General features: G+C 39.6%; 1 long non-coding RNA gene across 5 annotated transcripts in view; it reads right to left on the bottom strand.

The window, feature by feature from the left end:
- LOC132654201 (uncharacterized) overlaps positions 1–22,165 on the bottom strand; it is a 37,371-nt gene extending 15,206 nt beyond the window's left edge. Inside the window, exons 1-4 of one of the 5 annotated variants that reach the window (XR_009591837.1) lie at positions 22,043–22,165; positions 6,962–7,033; positions 6,770–6,813; positions 3,912–4,096 (exon numbers count right to left, since the gene is read on the bottom strand). This is a non-coding gene — a long non-coding RNA (uncharacterized LOC132654201). Of the gene's footprint in view, positions 1–3,911; positions 4,097–4,291; positions 4,431–4,531; positions 4,633–5,303; positions 5,418–6,769; positions 6,814–6,961; positions 7,034–22,042 lie in introns of those variants that run through there. The other 4 variants (XR_009591835.1, XR_009591836.1, XR_009591838.1 and 1 more) reach the window with 4 other exon arrangements.
- Positions 22,166–23,677: the final 1,512 nt, after the last annotated feature.

Genomic DNA, 23,677 nt, shown 5'->3' with positions numbered 1-23,677 from the left:
CAGAGAAACCCTGTCTCAAAGCAAAAACAAAAACAAAAAAACAATAAAAAAGTAAAAATAAATAAATTACAAGTCAAAAGTTGAGAAATGATCAGTAACTTGCCTGAAGTGTACTTCTAACCCTGTGTTTGACTGGATACACAGTTCTGCTCCCAACAACCCGTCCAAATGGCTTTGGTTTTCCTTCAGTAAGAAAAAGAATATTCAGAAAAAGCACAACCCCAGGTGAAATGACTGGACTCCTCCTTAGTCACAGAAGCTTGCTTTAGTCAAAAGTGGGAAGTGTTTAAAACAGGAAGACAGTTACCCAACACTGACGGAGTAACGTTTCATACCAGCCTAGCCCTCAGAGCCACCCCACGAAGCAGGTAACTATGTCTGTTTCACAGATGGGGAAAGTGCTTGGAGGAGCTAAGGTCACAGAGATGGTAAAGAGCCTAGACTTTGCACTCTGCCATCCTGCCCCGCTACCTCATTACCTCCCTCACAAGGCCTTTCTCTAAAGGGCTTCAGGACTCTCCTTTTTACAGTAATGGGGCCATCCCCCAGCAGTTTTATTTATACTATTTATTAGCCCAGCAAAGCTTTAGTTCAGGCACAATGTAAAAGTAAACTTTAACCCAAGCCCTGCCCTCATTTTCATAAATTCAGAATTTAGTGAGGTCCATGTTAATGGCTTTTACTGTATATGGAAAAGGTTTTAATAGTCACTTAGCCCTGCTCTAGCTCCATTAGCCAATCTAAAAAGCCACACAAAGGTGAAGGAAGGAAGAGCAGTGACCTCAAAACTATAATAGATAAGGAGTGCCTATAATTTGTACTTCAGCAAAAAGTCAGAACATAAAATTGTCAATCCATAACAACAAACTGAAGTCTACAAGTTTAAGTGTTCCATTCATCAATTAGAGAAAATTAACCTCATCAGATGTTCATATTAAGGATTATGCCCATAGTGAATCAGCAATCATAATTAAAAGTCCATCTCAAATCTCTTCTGTGTGCAGTGAGATGATTTAACACAGCCAGACATCCTGATCCTTTCCATGGCAGCGGATAAATGTTCGCATTGTGTGATCAGTCCCGGCTGTTTAATGTGGCTGTCTCTGCTACTCTCGCTGCACTTGTTTCTAATGCAGACACGTTTCCGTGTGGACCTGAGTGAAAAAGCACACACGTGCTGACATCCCATCAGGCACACATCTGCAGCCCTGGCCCCACTGATCCTACAACTGGACCTAAGTCTTTGCCACACAAGCTGTCACAGTACCTCAAGTATTCAGAATTAATCGTGCCTGCCTTTGGAGTGGGGCACTTTTAGAGTTCAAAACCCCACAACTTTGTCAAGCTACAGCATGGTTTCACCCTTTCTTGAAATACCTTGCAAAGCACATCTCTGAAAAAAAAAAAAAAATAAACAAGCAAAGCAATTCAGGTGAGGGCAGTTTCTTGTCTTTCAGGCCTGAGGCACTATGAGACAAAAGACAGTGAGGTCCTTTGAAGTCAGCCAGGACTCTCAATGGGTCTTTGGCTTCCTGGTGTTAGTCATCTGGTACTTGGTCAGTTTCCTAAGGACCTCTGTGTAGCCAGTTTACTGCCCAGGAAATGCAGAGTGGATTAATCTCCACAGCTACTGTATAGATAAATTTTTCTACTGTGTAGTGTGCAGTATTCCAACTATCTGGGATTTCTGTAATGTGATACTCTCTTATCTTCTTTTGCCTGATTGCTTTATCGAACAGGCACACCAGAGGCTCACCACAGGATTCAGTCTTCCAGTTTTATGTCCAACCCATTGGCCAGAGTATCATAACTATAACAGTCTGCTCAGTTCTCTTCCGTGGGTAAAGATGGTAGAGTCATCTTCAAAGTCCTGGCAAGGAGAAAACGCTGCTGCCAGTGAGACAGGGCAAACAAGCTCGGGGCTCTGGGCACCCTTTCCAACACTCGAGCGCCTGCCTATTAACTAAACAGTTAAGCAATTGAGTCTTAGGTCAGAACACAGAAATTCCATTCAGAAGAATCTAATAAAATCGAAATTCATACGAATAAAAGTGCTATCAAGTTTGCTGTAGTGAAACTTAAGGGATAATACATAAAATGGACTAGATGAGAAAACAGTGCAGCCTTTGCTGCTGACAGAGGGTAAGCTACCCCCTTCTGAGGTGGAGTAAGAGTCAAGGCAGCCGAACTCAGGCTGCAAAATGTAAGAGTTCCTTTCTGTTTTTTACAAGGAGGCCAACAACACTGCAAAAATGAAAACTGAATAGACAGAAGGAATTACAGCAAGATTCTGCACGCAGTGAGAAGCCCTGGCATGGAAGAGTGAGAGCGAGGAAAGGGGAAAGAAAAGTTGCCCTCACATTCGCAGAATCCCAGAATCCGTTTAGTGAAAAGGTAGAAGAATGGTACTTCACCGAGAACGCAGAAGGCTGTAAAACAGCAGAAACAAGGCCTGCTTTGCACGTTTGTCGACCTTTAAAACTCTAGAAAAGCTGTGACTTGGCATCTACAAGACATTGCTTAGCTTAGTATTTGTGTGTGTGCATACATGATGGGCCCTGTATCATTTAGTCTCCAGTGTCACTGGAGGTTGCCTTCCATACTCCTTTGTCTCCGGGAACACGGAGGTTTTTTTTGTTTTGTTTTGTTTTGTTTTGTTCCTAAATACGAGTGGTTTATGCTTGTCTGGCGTTCTGCATCACTCTGTTCTGGCTACCATTACACCACATTCTGAGTCCCTACTCAGCATAAAGTAAAATCCAGCCAGCCAAATAAATTGGAAGAGAGATTTATGCTCTAACAATCCGGCTCCGGACTTTCATCTGACAGTGACTAAACTTTCTCACTGGAAATACTTCTGGGGAAAGTTCCCACTGATGTGTTCCGCTCCCAGAGTTTCAGTGGTGGCCGCGCGGAAGTCCTAGAAACAGACTAGGCTCCTTCTGCTGAACAGACCTTCCTGAGTTAAAAGAACTTGAAACGCCCCAGGCCTTTCAACCGCCCCCAACGTTAAATCCTTTATCAGATTTTAAAGTTACTCCAAGCCTCGTTGTGGTTCCAAGCTCCTCTGTGCGGTTGTCTTCACAGCCTCTGCCCTCTCCTAACAGCTTTTGACGTCATTCAGGCTTTGCAAACTGAGTGCTGCAACCCTTGCTCAGGCTTCCCAGCTGCTACTAAAGTTATACTGCATTTGGTTAAGTGTGGAGGCTGGCCCGGGAGAGGATCCATAACGGTGATTATCATGCAAATCAGCCTCCCGCAAGTCAGGCTCCTCCGCGGAGGCCTTGCAGCTTGGCTTCCCCCAGTGCCGAACCATTGTCCCGGCATAAAGCTAACCGCTAGGCTGCTGACAGACACTGGTCTGCACCGAGACGGGTTCTCCTGACAGAGATTAGTGGGCAGCGATGAATCTTTCACTTGGGGTAGAAATATGATTTTATTTAAGAAAATAACCATCCATAATTGGGCTTCTGTCGCTTTAAATTTTAATGGGGAGAGTACTGTGGAGGCTGCGGAACTTTAAATTACGGCTTTCAGAAGCTTCTCACTGAATCTTTCAATTATTCTCTGTAAGTACTTTCTCAAAGCATGTGCCACCATGACATTGATATCACAATTCAAATCTAAATTCAAAACTGACTGCAAGGCTATGAGCTATGTGCTGGCGTGCGGGCTGACTCGTTTTATCTCTGAACATCTGACGAGGCGAATCAAGAGGCGCTCTCCCAGAGCCCAGCCAGCTGTTTGCCAAATATTCAAATACCCTGGCATGCACAAGAGCCTTTCAGATTTCCCCACATCAAAATTAACGACGACCCCCTATTTCCCCATTAGTTTCTGGCTCACCTACATCCTCTCTTGCAGGCCCGCCTGCCTCACTCTGCTAAGTCGTTCAGTGCTGGCTCGCTCACCTCCAGGTTCCCGACTCCAGCAGTGGACCCAGTGTGTGCTGCATCATGTTCAGACAAAGCCATGGGGAGCAGTTTGTAAGCCTGTGTTTCCTTGAAGTGGATCTGAAAGGGTGGCTGGGCTGATGTTTGCTGCAGTCTGTGTGTAGGAACAGGGTGCGTGGCTCTCCTTAAAATGCATCATTAAGCTGGAACAGAAAATGCAAAAGCAATGTGAAAAGCTCTCCTTTCTTCTGCTTTGGTGTCTTAACTTCTTTGCTACATACCCATTTTCTTTCAACGTTTTAATATCTGCATATTAAAGCAAGCCACCAAAATGAATCCATTTAATTATTTATAGTTCTAACTGTAGACTTTCAATTATTTCAAAATGTGTCCCTGACCTCAGCCTATGCAATTCCATGTTTACAACTGTAAACAAGTAAATCCAGCTGCCCTCATGAGTACAACGAAAGACACTCCATCTCCTCTCTCACATGTTAAAGGTCCTTGAAGCAATTTTCCTCAGCAAGGCTCTCTGGGAACAGCAGAGAGGAGGCTTAGGATTTTAAAGTATGCTGCAGTTGGGGAGTTTAAAGCAGAACTGGGCCAAGGTGCCATTGATGCAGGACAATAGCCCCCACCTCTATGGCTGCTCGGATTTCCTGAAGCTGGACATCAAATCCAAGTGGATCTGGGCCAGGCACTTTTTTATTCCTTCTTGCAAAGCCACTTCTTGACGTGTTCATTTCCTGTGATGTGTTTATACTCGGACAGAAGGGGCGCAGCAGGAATGCTTTCAGGGCACACTGAGGGGGAAGCCACTCTCACAGGAGCCATGAATGCCAGATGTCAAAGGAACCAACTTGTGCTACAGAGAATGCTCCATGCAGTAATACAGGGAACATCAAATCATGTCTGAAGAGAGTTTCTAGGATGGGCCTATTCCTACCTTATGTAAAAAAATCACTCACTTAAAAAAATATTAACAATAAAGAAGCTGCAAATAAAAGTGTAAGAATTGCTTGAGAACCAGAAAGGTGATGGCTCTCCAGTTCTGCGGAGGGTGTGTTCCCAGGTGTCCTTGTGTCGTGTGCCAACATTTCCTGAATTGGGCCCAGACATGGCTTTGCACTCAGATCAGGCTGGCACCCTGAGGTGATTTCTGACATACTGGCCATGGAGATAGAATAGTTGCTCAGACTCACATTAGTTTCGAAAACCAAAACAGAACAATTATAACTCTGCTGGATTTGAATATTTAACACTGTGGTGTGTTTCCAATGCAGAAGAGTTGCACAGACACCCTTTACTCAAGCCTGCACTGTGCTCTTTGTTGCACAGTGGGTCTCCACCAGCAGGCTTGAAGTACCCATCTCCACACTGCAGGATTTCTATGCAAAGTGCAGCGTTCACCTTGTTAAAGTTCCTTCACTTCCACAGAGCTTCTCTTCATCCAGAAGGATCTGTAGCTCAGATTTTGTCTACTCTCACTAACTCCTCTTCCTTAGTTCTGCCCTCATTTCATTCTAAACCAAAACAGGGAAAGAGGGAATACATCAAAACCACCTGGGAGAGAGTGCTTCAACCTCCACCCCACTCTGGGAAACATCACATGCATGACCCTCTCCTCATTTCTAACTAGAAAACGCTGTATTTCTTAAAAGATGGGTAAAGAAACGGCAGATCTCTGTCCTGACTTCCTGTAGCAATGGTACCACACGTACCTAAGACTTGCCTATCTATATATGGATGACTTCAAAAATAATATTTGACCCAGACCCACATATTCAAATGCCTGTTACACTTGCTTTCAGGTGGCCTACTCCCTCAGACTCAACAAACACAATATCAAAACCAGCATGCTTATTTTTACCTCTCTTCTTTTTGACAAGATCGGACAAGATCTTCTTTTTTGACAAGATCGGTGTCCACATCAATGGCCCTTGCTAGCTCGGCTGGTTGTCCAGCTGTATTTATAATCCTTCTTTCTTTAACATTCCCCCAATCCCACCCCACATACATCAAGTCTGTCTCCACATCCTTCTCCTCCTTCCTCAGGGATACATTTAAACCTCTTGCTCTACCACATGCCATATCCCACCTGAGCCTGTCAAGTAGCTTCCACTTCAAATCTATTGTCCACACTCATTCATTCTAGAGTGTAGCCCTCATAATACACAAGATAATTTAGATAACCAACTGACCAGCTTTTAAAATATTTATGTATGTTATAGATTTAGAAAAATAGAGTTAACACACGGAGGGTGATACCAAGTTAACCTTAAATTTTCTTTAAAAATAAATCTCAGTACAAATATATATATATATATATATATACACTTAAAAATCTTTTAGGCAGTTTAAAGATTTTTCATTTTTTAAGAAAATATGATTAAATGACATTCGGGAAGCTCGGTATCAGAAAACAGACCTAAACTCCTTAAAATGACAATGGAATGTTTCATATCCTCATCTTCTCCCACTCACTTCCCTGTCATTGACATGCGTCATCTCTGTGTCAGCTTCCATATAAGAAACACACAACTTCTACAGGTTAAAATGCTACTTTGTTCAGTTAAAATATCTGTGGATGGGCTGGGCCATGGAAAAACAAATGACCTGTGACTTGATCTGCCTTCTGAGCTGACAGACCAGATAGACCGAATCAGAGGACATCTGGGCTAATGGCTGATTTCCCCTGGACTCTCCCACTGTTCCTGGTCAAATGATGAACCATAAGTTAACTAGATGACCCAAGATGTTCTCATCATGCCTTAGGTGTTTCTGGAACTGTGAGCAGGACCTCAGTTCTCCTGGGCTAATTCATCCCCTGGCTCCTTCAAAAGATAGCCTCTGAGTTCCCAGAAACTCCAGCTCACCAGCACTCCTCTTCAAGTCTTGATTATTTCATGTTTGTTAATACCTATTGACAAAAAAGCATGTCACAAGATCAGCTCAGTGCAGCAAGGGGAAGAGAGACTCTCCCTCATAATGGAAGGATCTGCAATGGGACTTCGTCATGGTTATATACAAAATCTAAGCGCTGGAGGCTGTGAGTCTACCACTCTTACCCCTAGTTTACTCTTCATACATTCCAGGCACCTGCATGTTCATGCTCTTCCTGAAATGAACTCCTCAACTTTCTGAAAAAAAAAAAATTCAGTCATGTTTTTATTAAATAACTTTAAGCATAACGTATATGTACAGTTTTATCCTTCATCATGACACTCCTATCATTAGCATTAATGACTCCATAACTCACTTCTTTTTGCTTTTATGTGAGCATTATTGCTTATTTTTCAATTCTTTTATTGTATGAAATCTACACACATTTACATAATACATTTTAGTCATTTATCCCCATTCCTCTCTCACATACTTTTTCTCCTCCTACCGGAGCCCTTCTCCTCGACAAGCCCCTCCTACCTTCATGTCTTCTTGTAGTTCAGTGTTCTGATCAGATACACCAGTCTCTGACATCTTCATTTAAGGCAAAAAGCAATCATTTTCTCATATAATTCCTAGATCCCTTGTGAATGCCTCTATTTTATCATTTGGGGAATTGTATTGTAATTACTTATCATGAAACTAAAAGGTCTGTCTTCGTACCACAGCATCTAGCCCAGTGCCTGGCAACGAAAAAGCATTCAATAAATATTCTTTAATTTAAATGTAATTGACTAAGTTCAAAACAAACACAAAAGCCTCCCTGAAACAAATCTATAGCACCAGATTTAAGGTGCAACTACACAAAAGCAGTCTTATGAGTTAAGAGGCCTCATTAGATCCATTTCATCTAATATGAAGGGCACCAGGCAGAGACAAGCTTTCAGTCAGAGCATTCTCCTGTAGGACTGACATAGCCTGGACCTGCAGTGTCAGTTACCCCAAGATCTGAAATGGTTTCTTGTTTTTTGTTTTGTTTGGTTGCTTTGGTTTTTATTTTTTAATTTTTTTTATTTATTTGTTTATTTTGTCTTCATAATTCTGGAGTCATTAGGGCTCAAAATGTAGCTACCTGAATGATCCTGACCATTTATTTAAAACATTTCTTAACTCCAGTTTTTCCATCTGTACAGAATAATCTCCGTGATAATGACATATACAAAGTACCTATGACAATGTGTACCATACACCTGGCACATAACAAATCACAGTCTCCTATGTAAAAGCCAAGGCCAGCTGGGCGGTGGTGGTACAGACCTTTTATTTTAACACTCAGGGAAGAAGAGGCAGGCAGAACAATGTGAGTTCGGGGCCAGCCTGGTTTGCAGAGTGAGTCTAGGACAGCCAAGGCTACATAGAAAAACCCTGTCTCAGGAGGAAGAGGAGGGGCAGCTAATCCCCTCCATCTGATAAGAGCAAAGAAGGAGTAAGGAGAATGAGAAAGTAAAGCAATGCTGGCAGGCAGGGAACTTCACAATTGTGCTGAGGGTGATGCCTGTGCCTGCTGCTTAAATAGGAATATCAACTTCCAAAGACCCCTGCTGAGGAATGGGACCACTCCCATCCTAGAGTGTACAGTGGTTATTTCTAGTAGCATATGACTTGAGAAACTCTCATAGTTATTCTAGAGATCAATATTTATGCAAGTACTATAACAGACTACTAAGGGTTAGTTTTAAAAGGAGGTTAAAATTATTTTTATATACAAAATCTGATTTTATCCCTCTTGAACGTAAATAGAAATAATTTTAAGAAGCAAGGTTTTTTTAATTTTTGTTATTTACATTTTATTTGCTTTGTATCCCAGCTGTAGCTCCCTCCCTCACTCCCTCCCAATCCTACCCTCCCTCCCTCTTCTCCTCCCAAGCCCCTCTCCAAGTCCAGTGATAGGGGAGGACCTCCTCCCCTTCCATCTGACTCTAGCTTATCAGGTCTCATCAGGACTGGCCAAGCAAGGTTTTTTTATGTGAGAAAAATGAAGAGGTGCTAGACACAGTAGCACAAATCTGTAATTCCTGAACTTGGTGAGCTAAGACAGAGGGATGAGGAATTCATGATTAGCCTGTGCTATAGAATGAGTGAGTTCTAGTCCAGTGGATTTACTCAGAGTAGAATGTTTCCCTAATATATGTGAGGACCTGGATCTCTAGTACCAACAAATAAACAAGCAAACAAACATAAAATTAAGAGAGAAAGAAAGAAAGAAAGAAAGAAAGAAAGAAAGAGAAGGATAGAAGGAAAGAAAGGAAGAAAGAAGGAAGGAAGAAAGAAAGACATACAGACAGACAGAAATCACACAATTCTACACTAGAGTCTATCACTTAGGGAAGAAAATGTACAGTTGAAATTAAGTGATTTTTAGATACACTGAAGTCTTGTTCCAAGTTAAAATCAAGTTTTGATAAATTGTGTGTGTATATATGGTATGTGAGCCCTGAGCCCAGGAATCCACCCTCCACCCGGCTCTGCCTCCCCCACACTGGGAAACTGCACCTCTAAATTTAGTTCTTTTTTTTAAAATGTGGATTGAATACAAGTTTCAGTGATTGTGTTTCTTGGTCCAGTATTTCCTCACCATGCTTCCTTTCCTCCCTTAAAAAATGAAATAAATGTTACCTCAAGATCCAGCTATACCACTCTTAGGCATATATCCAAAATATGTTCAAGTATACAACAAGGACATTTGCTCAACCATGTTCATAGCAGCTTTATTCATACTTGCCAGAATCTAGAAACAACCTTTATGTCCCTCAACTGAGGAATAGATACAGAAATTGTGGTACATTTACACAGTGGAATTCTACTCAGCTATTAAAAACAAGGAAATAATTAAACTTGCAGGCCAATGGATGGAACTAGAAAAGATCATCCTGAGTGAGGTATCCCAGAAGCAGAAAGACACACATGCTATATAATCACATATAAGTGGATATTAGACATATAATATAGGATAAACATACTAAAATCTATGCATCTAAAGAAGCTAAACAAGAAGGAGGACCCTGGGTAAGATGATCAATCCTCATTTAGAAAGGCAAATAAGATAGACATCGGAAGAGGGAGAAAACAGGGAACAGGAGAGGAGCCTACCACAGAGGGCCTCTGAAAGACTCTACCCAGCAGGGAGTCAAAGCAGATGCTGAGACTCATAGCCAAACTTTGGGCCAAAAGTGCAGGGAATCTTATGAAAGAAGGGGGAGACAGACCTGGAGGGGACAGGAGCTCCACAAGGAGAGCAACAGAACCAAAAATTCTTGGCACTGGGATCTTTTCTGAGACTGATACTCCAAACAAGGACCATTCATGAAGATAACCTAGAACTTCTGCACAGATGTAGCCCATAATATCTCAGTTTTCAAGTGGGTACCCTAGTAAGGGGAACAGGGGCTGTCTCTAAAATGAACTCAGTGTCTGGCTCTTTGATCACCTTTCCTTGAGGGGGTTTGGACAAGTTTACCAGGCCACAGAGTAAGATGAGGCAGCCAGTCCTGATGAGATCTGATAGGCTAGGGTCAGATGGAAGGGGAGAAGGACCTCCCTATCAGTGCACTTGGGGAGGGACATGGGAGGAGAAGATGGAGGGACATGGGAGGGGAAGAGGGAAAGACAATGGCAGAGGATGAGGGAGGGGGCTACAGCTGGGATACAAAGTGAATAAACTGTAATAAATTAACACACACACAAAAAAATGGAAGATGATAAAAAGGAAATGAATTAAATCCATTAAGAAATACAGGAAGATACAGTCAAACATATTGAGGACTTTAGAGAAGAAAAAATTAAATTACTTCAGGAAAGTTCAAACAAACAGGTGAAGGAATTGGACAAATCATATAATGAAAGGCAGGTAAAGGAAATCAACAAAATGGTCCAAGAGCTAGAGGTGGAAATAGAAACATTAAAGAAAGCACAAACTGAAGAAATCCTGGAGAGGAAGAACTTAGGAAAGAAAACCAAAACTACAGAGTTAAGCATAACAAACAGAATTCAGGAGATGGAGGAAATAATTTCAGGTGTAGAAGACACAATGGAAGAAACAGATGCATTCATCAAAGAAAATGTTAGATCCAAAAAATTCCTGACACAAAACATTCAAGAAATCAAGGACGCCATAAAAAGAAGAAACCTAAGAACAATAGGAATAAAAGAAAGAGAAGATTCCCAGCTCCAAGAACCAGAAAACATTTTCAACAAAAACATAGAAAAAAATTCCCCACTCTTAAGAGATGCCTATAAGCATACAAGAGGCCTACAGGAAACCAAATAGATTAGACAACAAAAGAAGATCCTCCCACTACATAATAATCAAAACACTAAATGTACAGAACAAAGAAAAAAATATTAAAAGTACAGGGGGAAAAGCCAAGTAGCATATAATGGCACACCTATCAGAATCACATCTGACTTCTCAGCAGAGACCACAAAAGCCACAAGGGCCTGGGCAGACAACTTATAAACCCAAAGAGACAGCAGATGCCAGTGCAAACTACTATACCCAGCAAAACTTTCAATCAACATAGATGGAGAAAACACAATAATTCCATGACTGAACCAAAGTTATGCAATATCTGTGCACAAACACAGCCCTACAGAAGACAATAGAAAGACTGAGGAAGTTAACCACACCCAAAAAACCATAGTATATAAATAACTTCACTACAGCAAAACCAAAAGTAGACCAGTACACAAACTTACTACCACAAATAACATCAAAATTAAATGAACTAATGGTCACTTGTCATTAATATCCTTCAACATCAATGGACTCAACTCTCCAATAGTAAGACACAGACTAACAGAATGGATGCATAAACACTATCCATCATTCTGCTGCAAACAAGACACACACCTCAGCCACAAAGATAGATATTACCTGAGTGTAAAGGACGGGAAAAGGTTTTTCCAAGCAAATGCACCCAAGGATCAAACTGGAGTTGCCATTCTAATATCTGATAAAATAAAATTTTAATCAAAATTAATCAAAGGAGATGAGAAAGGACACTTCACATTCATCAAAGGAAAATTCCACAAAGAAAACATCTCAGTTCTGAACATCTACATCCCAAATAAAAGGGCACCCATATTTGTAAAAGAAACATTAATAAAACTTAAACCACACATAGATACCCACACATTAATAGTGGGAGACTTCAGCAATCCACTCTCACCAAAGGACAGGTCAATGAAACAGAAACTAAACAGGGAAATAATGGCACTAACAGATCTCATGAATCAAATAGAGCAAACAGACATCTATAGAACTTAGTTTACCTTCTTCTCAGCCCCTCATGGAACCTTCTCCAAAACTGACCATACAGTTGCTCACAAAGCAAGCCTCAACAGATACAAGAAGATTGAAATAATCCCTTGTATCCTACCAGACCACCATGGACTAAAGCTGGACCTCAACAGCAACAAAAATAGTAAAAAGCCTACACACACATGGAAACTGAAAAATTCTCTACTCAATGACAGCTGGATCAGGGAAAAAGTAAAGAAAAAAAGACTTCCTAGATTCAATGAAAACAAAGGTAAAACATGCCCAAGATTATGGGACACAATGAAAGCAGTGCTAAGAGGAAAGTTAAAAGTACTAAGAGCATTAAAAAAGACAAAATTTGAAGACATCTCATATAAGCAACTTAATAGCACACCTGAAAGCCCTAGGAGAAAAAAAAAAACAAGCAGAAAAGAGGAGTAGAAGGCTAGAAATAATCAAACTTGGAGCTGAAATCAATAAATTAGAAACAAAGAAAACAATTCAAATAATCAATGAAACCAAGAGTTGGTTCCTTCAAAAAAAATCAACAAGATAGACAAACCCTTAGCCAAACTAACTAAAAAGCAGAGACACTATCCAATCAAGAAAGTCAGAAATGAAAAGGGGGAGCATAATACAAACGCTGAGGCAATCCAAAGAATCATTAGGTCTTACTTCAAAAGCCTGTACTCCACAAAATTTGAAAATCTAAATGAAATGGACAATTTTTTAACAGATTCTACTTACCAAAGTTGAGTCAAGATCAAGTAAATAAATTAAATAGCTGTATATCCTCTAAAAAAAAATAGAAGCAGTCATCAAAAGTCTCCCATCCAAAAAAAAAAAAAAAGTCCAGGGCCAGAATTCTACCAGGCCTTCAAAGAAGAGCTAATTCCAATTCTCTTTAAACCATTCTACAAAATAGAAACAAAAGGAACATTACCAAACTCATTCTATGAGTTCACAGTCATCTTGATAACCTGAACTTCACAAATACCCAAAAAAGAAAGAAAATTTCAGACCAATTCTTCGTATGAACACTGACACAAAAATACTCAATAAAATACTCACAAAATGAATCCAAGAACATATCAAAGATATCATCTACCATCACCAAGTAGACTTCATCTCAGGCATGCATGGGTAATATATGGAAATCCATCAATGTAATCCACCATATAGACAAACTGAAAGGAAAAAAAAAACAAAAACAACAACAAAAAAACATTATCATCTCCTTAGATGCCAAAAAGCACTTGACAAAATCCAACACTAGTTTATGTCTAAAATCTTAGCGAGATCAGGGATACAAGGCACATAGCTAAACATGGTAAAGACAATATACAGCAAGCCTATAGCCAACATCAAACAAAATGGAGAGAAGCTTAGACCAATTCTACTGAAATCAGGGACAAAGCAAGGCTGCGTACTCTCTCTCTCTCTCTCTCTCTCCCTCTCTCTCTCTCTCTCTCTCTCTGTACCTCTACAACATTGTACTTGAAGTACTAGCTTTAGCAATAAGACAACTAAAGGAGATCAAGGGGATACAAATCAGAAAGGAAGAATTCAAAGTGTCACTGTTGGCAGAATATATGATAGTATACTTGAGTAACACCAAAAATTCTACCAGAGAACTCTGATAAACACCTTCCGGGAACAGCTGATAAACACCTTCGGCAAAGTGGCTAGATACAACATTAACAAAAATGATCAGTAGCCCTCTTGTATACAAAAAACAAATGGGCTGAGAAAGTAATTAGGGAAACAATACCCTTCACAATAGCCACAAATAACATAAAGTATCTTTGTATAACTCTAACCATGAAAATGATACTTCTATGAAAAAAAAATTCAAATCTCTGAAGAAAGAAATTGAAGAAGATATCAGAAGATGGAAAGATCTCTCATACTTATGGGTCAGTATGATTAACATAGTAAAAATGGCCTTCCTTCCAAAAACAATCTACAGATTCAATAAAATTCCAATCACAATACCACACAATTATTTGCAGAAAGAACAGTTCTGAACATCATACAGAAAAAAAAAAAAAAAAAACAAAACAAAACAAACAAACAAAAAAAAAACACTTCAGAATAGCTAAAATAATCCTGTACAATAAAAGAGCTTCTGGAGGTATCTTCATCCCTGAGCTCAAGCTGTACTATAGAGCAGCAATAATATAAACAGACTGGTGAATCAATAGAATCAAATAGAAGACCCGCAAATAAACCCACACACCTACACACACCTGATATTTTACAAAGAAGCCAATACAATTGGAAAAAAGATAGTATCTTCAACAAATGGTGCTGGTCTAACTGGATATCTACACGTATAAAAATGCAAACAAACCCATACTTATCACCCTGCACAAAAGTAAAGTCCAAGTGGATCAAAGACATCAACATAAAACCAGACACACTAAATGTGTTAGAAGAAAAAGTGGAGAAGAGCCTTCACAAGAGACAACTTCCTAAACAGAACACCAACAGCCCAGGTTCTAAGATAAAAAATTAATAAAAGTGACCTCATGAAATAAAAAGCTTCTGTAAAACAAAGGACACTGTCAACAGAAGAAAACAACAGCTTACATACCAGGAAAAGATCTTCACCAATCCTATATCTGACAGATGGCTAATATCCAGAATCTATAAAGGACTCAAAAAATTAAGCACCAACAATACAAATAATCCAATTTAAAAATCAGGTACAGAGCTAAACAGAGAATTCTCAACAGAGGAATATCAAATGGCAGAGAGACACTTAAAGAAATACTCATCATCCTTAGTCATCAAATGCAAATCAAAAGTACTCAGATTCCATCTTATACCTATCAGAATGGCTAAGATAAAAACACATGATGGGGAAGATGTGGAGAAAGGGGAACCCTCCTCCATTGCTGGTGGGAATGTAAACTTGCACAGCCACTTAGGAAATCAATCTGGCACTTTCTCAGACAATTGGGAATAGTGCTTCCTCAAGACCCAGCAATACCACTCTGGGACATACACCCGAAAGATGCTCAACCATACAATAAGGATATTTGCTCAACTATGTTTATAGTAGCTTAATTCATAATAGCCAGAATCTGGAAACAACCTGTAGGTCCCTCAATGGAGGAATGGATTCAGAAATTGTGGAACATTTACACAATGGAATACTACTCAGCAATTAAAAACAAGGAAATCGTGCAATTTGCAGGCAAATGGTGGGAACTAGAAAAGATCATCCTGAGTGAGGTATCCCAGAGACAGAAAGACACACATGGTATATACTCACTTATAAGTGGATATTAGACATAATAAACATACTAATATCTACAGACCTGAAGAAGCTAAGCAAGAAGGACAACACTAGGGAGGATGTTTAATTCTCATTCAGTATGGCAGAGAGGTGGTAGAAGAGAGGGAACACTGGTAGAAGAGTTCAGAAGTGGTAGAATAGAGAGAACACTGCAGGAGCTTACTATAGAGGTCCTCTGAAAGACTCCACCCAGCAGGAGATCAAAGCAGATGCAGAGATCCACAGCAAAACTTTGGGCAGAGCACAGGGAGGGTTATAGAAGAAGGGGGTTGGATAGAAGAACATGAAGGGAACAGAAACTCCACAGGAGACCAACAAAGCCAAAAAATCTGGGCCTGGGGATGGGGAGTGGGCAGCAGAGACTGATGCATCAACCAAGGACCATGCATGGAGAGGACCTAGAACCCCTGCTCAAATGTAGACCTTAGGCAGCTTAGTCTCCATATGGGCACCCTAGTAAGGGGAGCAGGGGGCTATCTCTGACATAAATTCAGCTGCCTGCTCTTTGATCATGTCCCCCTGGTGGGGAGACCTTGCCAGCCCACAAAGGGAAAGGATCCAGGAAGTCCTGATGAGACTTGATAGACTAGGGTCAGGTAGTAGGGGAGGAGAACTCCCCCTTTTGGTGGGCTAGAGGAGGGAGATAGGGGGAAGAGAGAGGGGACTATATTTGGTGTATAAACTGTACAAATTGTAAAAATTAAAAAAATAAAAGTGAGAAAAGTCTCAGATATGTCTTTCTTGTCTTTTATTTCCTGGGTTTTTCTCTCTGTCTGTCCATCTGTCTGTCCATCTGTCTTTCTGTCTGCCTCACACTTCCTTATACACCTAAACACACAATGGCAGGTTCTCTTACAAAAAAAAAAATCCTCACAGTTTTTAGTGTGTATATATAGATACACACACACTTGATTCTCAAGACTCTTTTGTCCATTAATCACTGAGTAGTGGTTAGTCTTTTCTATATTTATGACGTATTTATTATGTAGATGATGTGGAGATATAGAGTTGTTGGTCTTTGCCATTAAGAATGTTGTCATTATAGGTTCAAATGTGGGTATTGTCCTCTTCTTACTGTACTGGACAACTATTGTAACACTGCATAATAGGATAGTTTTGTGCTCCTCTCCCTAAAATCTCTGTGCTGTCATCTCTTTTGAAATGGCTCCAATTTTGTCAGAATTACTACGGTGTTGGTGTGCAGCCTGCACTAACACAATCAGCTTGTTGGCATCTGTCTTCCTAATCTCCAGGGTCTCTTGTGATCTTTCATTCTAACCACCACATTACTTCCCAGAAATGCAATTCTCTGCTGTATGGGTTTCCAAATTTCAACTCTCACCACCATTATACCTATATTATACTCAGTAAAAGTTAATTATGGCTGACAAAAAATACTACATCGGTCGTCATCGCTGGTGGTAAATTCCTTAATTCATGCAAGTACAAAGACCTAAAAGATCAAAAGACTTTGATGCCTCTTTAATTCCATGGAAGGTAAAATGAAATCAGCATTAAATCATAAAGAACAATATTTATAGGTATGTTCAAATTAAAATAACTTGTATCGGCAAAAATATCTTAGTTCATCAAGATCCATTAATTTTCCATCTGATATTAAAGCTCATAAATAAATAAGGAAGAAAAAGAACAGAGAGAGAATGAGAGAGAGACAAAGAAAGAGGAGGAGAAAAAGGAGAAGAAGAAAGAGGCAGAGATAGAAAGAGAGAAAAACCCAATCTAGCTGGCACTTGGTGTGCCAAATGTTACTCCAATTCTGGGTTCCGTTAATAAAAATATGTCAAAATACTAATTATGTGTAAAAGTACTTACACTATGGAGTATAGAAGGGAAAACATGACATTCCCTAAGAGTGTGCAAATTCAATTTCAGCATAAAGTGAAATATAAACTCTGTAATATAGTCTGAATAATGACAGTACGACATCAGTTTGCTATATGACATCACACTATATCATAAAAAAATGCAGGAAAATGAGAAAATCACAATTCATTTATATTTTACTTCATTGTATCCTATATTTGATGTTAAAGAGCATCAAGCCATAAATCATGTTAAGATAAACCTTTCATAAATAATGGCCACAGTAGTCATAAATCTAGTGTAGGAATGCTAACTATAAAACTGAACCAAAACCCACAGTTGCAATTACACTAAAGCAATTTTGCTTGTTCTTTGGTTTTCAATATTCAAAGTAACAGATATCAGTCAATATTTCAAATTAGTTGTACATATGTGTACATATAATGGTTTCACCTGATACATTCCACTTTCATGTTTTAAAATCTGGCTGAGTTTTTTGAGGGTTATATACCGGGACATACCTTGGTGAGCCTGTGTCTTATAAGAGAAAATGTTTGCTTATCTAGAATAACAACAATGAAAATTCACAATGTAGTTGTGAGACATTGCACTTTATACCTGATTAAATAAAAGCATTTAAAAAGTAAAAATACTGTGCTGAATTCAGGCTTGGCCCAGTGGTTAAGAGCACTTGTTCTTGCAGAGAACTGGATCCAAGTCTCACAACAAAGATGGTGGCTCACAACCATCTATAACTCCAGGGGTTCTGATGTCCTCTTCTGACCTCCATAGATTCCAGGCAAACACATGTACATTTGTACATGCAGGCAAAACACTCATATACATAAAATAATAAAACAAGATTTTAAATGTGGTTTTGACAGTGAAGTATAACAAGAATGCAAATGCAAGAATTAAATTGAATAATTTAGTAGCTTGTCCTCTGATCAAGAGTAATTGGTTCCTATGAGATGTGGCTAACTTTAAGAAGTGAGAATTCTTTCCCCAGTGCCTTTGGTCTAGAGGTGGAGTGAGTATTACATCTATTAACTAGGAAGCCAGGATTGCTTGAACAAGTAACATTGCGGCTCTGTGGAATGACTGATGGTCTTTGCAAAGGCCCAGATGGTTTCATCTTTCTTGAAATTTTATCACTGATTTGTTCTTAGTCGTGTGCACTCACTAAGGCCAACAGAGGTAACAAGTGTTTGATGTATGATAGCTGAGCCACTTTTGTCAGGAATGCATCCATTTTAAGCTATACTCATTTCTCACAAATATGTTCATGGGTTTTTGTTTCTACCTTCCAGTGATTGATCAGACTGCTATGGAAATTATAAAAACACAACTCTCAAAAGCTCTGTAGTGATAACATATATCTGCCTCCTTGCACAAGATGATTCTGCACTGCCAGCGAAATGACTACAGTGGCAACATCCCAATCGGAGGGCTTGCTCTTCCTTCACTGCCCTCTTCGCACAGCATTGCCACCCTCCTTAGCTTCTGGCAGACGTGATCAACTGTAGCTCATCCTGTCCTTTATAATCTGCAGCAAGCAACAAAAGTCCCCTTGTAGGTAGAAGAAATTTTCAAGAGATTTGAAAAGTGACCATTCTAAATAGTTCAGAACTGGGGATGGGTTGCAGCTCAGTGGTAGAGCACTTGATTAGCATATGCCAGACTCTGAGCTCATTTAAGGAGTGGGGAGGAGAGCCATGAGCACTTTTGTATCCCTTCATATACTGCAAATCAATTAAAGTAGCTTAATCAGTGGCTAGAAACACATCATTATCAGTAACATATTCATGAGAGATGCTATGTGTAAGAGCTGCAAAATGTTTGGCAGAAACCCAGAAATGAAAAGAAAGAATACAGTAAAAAAAATTGACAGAATAGTTTAGTGTTTCAGCCCTATTCATTTTGAGACATTTCTCTCATCTCTGTTTGCTCCATTTGGAAGGATAATAGAAAAACCAACAGAATGTCAGATTCGTTTGACTTGGCTTTGTCTATATATAGATCCACACTCTGCACAATGATCCAGGATGGAAGTTATCTGCACACACTGACGAATGCACGCACATATGAATGCTAGTGTCTCTTTCTAAATTTTTCTTTTCATGATATTATCTTATGCAAAGTATAGCAGTGTTTTTTGTTTGTTTTGACAATCTAAGCACCATCTAAACACTGTTTCACAAAATCAACGTAATTCTTCACAATTAATTTCTGCAGTCAACAGTCTTCTCAAAGTGGGCAACTTTCCTTGGAACTAAGGAGGCACAACAGCAGACCAACGAGTAAGGGGTATCGGCGATTCATTAGCAGGAACACAAAGTTGGGGGCCAGGTGTCAGCCCCTGCTCTGGAGCCTCAATACTAATGAGATTGTTGCATATTCATAATCTCAAACACAGTCAGCGTCTTGAAAAAAAAAAAAAAAAAAAAAAAAAAAAAAAAAAAAAACTTTTGTCAGCCAGGCTCCATGGCAAGAGTTAAGCAGTGCTATTTACCCCCGCGCCGTGGCACTTCCGCCAAGCGTGACAGTAAGATTGATTGTTTTGCAATGTAAACTGATGGGCAACTGAAAAATGCTGCCCAAGAGTCCGAAAACTGCTTAGTTTTATTGCAAAGATCCAAATAACCAAAGAAACAGAAAGATCGTGGCGGTGAACGTGTGTAGTTGCATACATATACATACATACGGCTCGTCAAGATGTATTTTACAGTACTCCAAACAAGGAGTTTGATTATTCGGCGTTCAGAGTAAATATCTGTTAGGAATGCGAAACTACATACGCGAATTCTCATGCTGATGAAAGAAGAGCGGTATGCCCCAGTAAACATGCCTCATGCTGCAAAAACCATCACATAGATGGAAGGAGATTTCTAAAACCATCTCAGAATCCCCATTATTTTCGATGTGAACGCTGAGTGAACGGAGTCTGGCAGCTCTGAAAAACTCAGTTACCTGCAATGGGGATTACTCAGCGGCCTCTTTGTGTTGTTGTCACTGTCTCCCTGGCTTTCTCATCACCTCTGCCACCACCACCGTCACTACCATCATCATTGGAATTAGTTCCAGAAGCCATTCTGCAGGCTTGCCAAAAATTCCTAAGGGGTCAGCATAACAATATTTGACCCCACAAGACAAATCTGGGGAAACCACCGCATCCTCTGAAGTCAAAGAAGGGACATGTATGTTTCACATGCTTTGAAAAAGCACTGAGCCTTTTGCACTCATAGTAATGTCTTCAGCTGAAACGCCAGCACGGATCCATGTTTTCCAACAGTCATGGAGGCTATGAACTACCCACAAAAAATAAATAAAACAGGACAGTGAAAGGGAACTTTCTAAATTGGATCACATTTGAGTTGTTGAAAGTTATTTCAGATGCACAATGTGTATAAATATCTGCACAGCTAAAGACAAATCAAGAATATTGAGATGATGGTGGAGAATAAATGGTGAGGTGTTGTGGGGGAAGGGTCTCACCAAACTGCTTTATATCTTAGTCACAGACACACAAGCTTTGAAAATAGAAGGATTTGTGTTTATGATTGATTGAGGTAACTGATTATCCACAGATATTTTAAGTGTTGAGACATTAAATTGTCAGCTCTATCAGTTTGATTGCAGTAAAACATGAAAACATTGACTTTTGTCTAGTTAGAGAAATTTATTTTTCCCAGAATGACAATCCTTTAAGTAGAAGCCAGGCAGCTTGCCAGATTTCCATGTCATACACTGAAGTTTGCAAATGCAACCCATATTTTCAAGCGTTTTTTAAGGTGCAGTAAGTGGTGTATAGTTTTTTTTTTTTTGGAAATAGTTTTGTAATAAACAGACTGTTGCAGTATATTTCATTCTTTAAGTTTGAGGAAAGTACTCCTTTTGAAATGGAGGATAAAGCAGCTTTGCAGTCACGGAGTGGATGTTAGCAGTGTCCTCACCTATTTAAAGTCTCTCTCAAAAATAAAATAACATTCACAGGACTGCCGTGCTGCGAACAAGTTTGATTAATATGTTTTATAAGCCTGAAATAAATGCTCATTGTAACTGTCAGTGAGCTGACAGCTTTCAAAAGTCTTTGTTCCCAGAATGAGTAATTTGTCTTATCTTTTTAAGATACCGCACTTCATTCTAAAAGGAAAATGTTAAAAATCAAGTAAATGCTACTAAAATTTGATTGCCATTAAATCAACCTTGTATTCTAGATTCTTAGAGTACTATGTTCATGTGCATTCTCTGGAAAAAAAAAAGTATGGCATCTCTTAGGTGCTAACATTGCTTGCAAGAACACCTGTTCTTTGCAGTGAGAAAAATTGTAGTTCAATGTCTAAAACCTAGTCCATTGTAAGATCAAAACTGTCAGATGGTATATCTAGTCAATTCTTTGAATAAAATCTGTGACTAGGAAAGGCAACACTAATCCTAGTGATCCTAATGAAAACACTAAACAAAAGACAAATGTGGTCACAATCCCAATAAAACAGCAGTATCTCTGTTTCCTACTTACTTTCCAAGCATTTGTTAAGGAAGTGAAAATACAGTATATTCCAAAGACCAGAGGACCAATGAGCCCACTATGTCTGAGTTTTGCTGACAGCAGTGGATCAGACATTGAACACACTGAGGGTACCAAAGTACTCAAGCAAAACTCTGTCAAGCCGAAGAGTGCTTCCTCCTGACTCCGTCAGAGAGTTTCCTGTTTCCCACAGCACTAGGTTTGGTTGCCCTTCTTCACACATTAGAGGGTAATAACCATGATAAGTGAACGTTGGATCATCTATTCTCCCTTCGCTGTGTTCTACTTACCACGGTGCTTCATTGCTATTCCAGAGCAGAACTCCACGCCACTGCTTGTCTGCGCTGCCCACATATAGCTGTTTGTGGGAGAGCTCCTCTCCTTGATGTGAGACTCTGCTTTTACACTGTGCCTGCAAAAGCTACAGTTACAGATAACTTTCTCTGTCTTCTTTTTATAATCTGTATTCTCCCAAGCTCCAAAAACTGCTCATATTTATAACCTTAGTGATCTTTATTCATACATTACCTTCATATATAATAAGTCATTCTTCATTTTATTGTTTTCCAAGCACAAAGAAAATCAAGAGTTTTGCACATGCTATCATGGTAAACTGTTAAGTGTTACTGCTGTTCTGGCACACTTTAAAATGTGCTCTATTCAACTCTTAATAATGTTTCTTTTCCTTCTTCCTTTATGGAGTGACATACATCCCTTACAGTTTCTGATACACTGTGACAGAACTCTATAGTGTTCTTTCATACCACATACTAATTTTTTCACTCATTCATCATATATCCATCTTCATGTCTCTCTATCATCTATGTCTTACAAAGTTTAGCCGTTATCTCACAAATTTAGTTCACAGAAGATGACTATTTTTTTCCACTGTTTTAAGTTGTGTTTTCTTTAAGGACACTGCACTTCCTCTGTAGCTGAACAAGCTGAGGACATTCACATGGTTATATTAGTCCTATATGTCATTACCTTCAAACTGGTTTTTTTTTTAGACTTTTATTTGTCCTTTAAGTTTTCATACAATGTATTTTGATCATGTTCACCTCCCATCCTCCAGTTCTTCCCAGATCTACCCCCTTGCCCTACCCACCCAACTTTGTGTCCCTTTTTTGTGACCCATAAGACTAATTTGTGCTCCCCCAAATTTTTTGGTGTGTTGTCATCCACTACAGTGTGGTCAAAGTATCAGGGGACATATTCTTATCTCTCTCTCTCTCTCTCTCTCTCTCTCTCTCTCTCTTCCTCCCTCCTTCCTTCCCTTTCTCTCTTCCTTACACTCTTTCTCTCTCTCTCACACACACACACACACACACATCTCTCTCTCTTATGCACAAATTAACAAGAGCCAATGACTCAAAGGCTATGGTGTTGCCCAACTCTCATCTCCATTCTGGGCTTTGTCCTGGCTTGGGCTTTCAAGTGTCTTGTGCATGCTGTCACAGCTACTGTGAGTTCATATGTGCAGCTGCCCTTCTGTGTTTAAACGACACTCTCTCCTTTTAGTCACCCACTGACTTTGGTTCTTACACTATTATATTACCCTCTTCCTCAATGACTCTAAACTTGGGAAGACAGGGTACAATGTATATGTTCCTTTTAGAATTGAGCATTCTACAGTCTCATTCTTTGCAAAACCCAACTTTGGATCACTATTGCAAACAGAAGCTTCTTCCATTAGGATTAGAAAATACATTGGTCTATGGGTATAACAGTAAGTCCTTGGAAGGTGATTTAAAACTGTGTCTGTTTAGCAGCATGATAGTAATAGGTTTTCCCCTGCAGTCTATGACTTGTGGAACCTTATGTTCTTAACATGATAATGGTGCAAGTTATGAATTTCATCATGTGGAGCTAGGCTTAAGTCTAATCAGAAAGTGGTTAATTACTTCCTCTAGTGTTAATGCCAC

The sequence above is a fragment of the Meriones unguiculatus genome, chromosome 5 (genome assembly GCF_030254825.1).
Source record: "Meriones unguiculatus strain TT.TT164.6M chromosome 5, Bangor_MerUng_6.1, whole genome shotgun sequence".
NCBI lineage: Eukaryota > Metazoa > Chordata > Mammalia > Rodentia > Muridae > Meriones > Meriones unguiculatus.
This window is presented reverse-complemented; position numbering and strand designations above follow the sequence as displayed.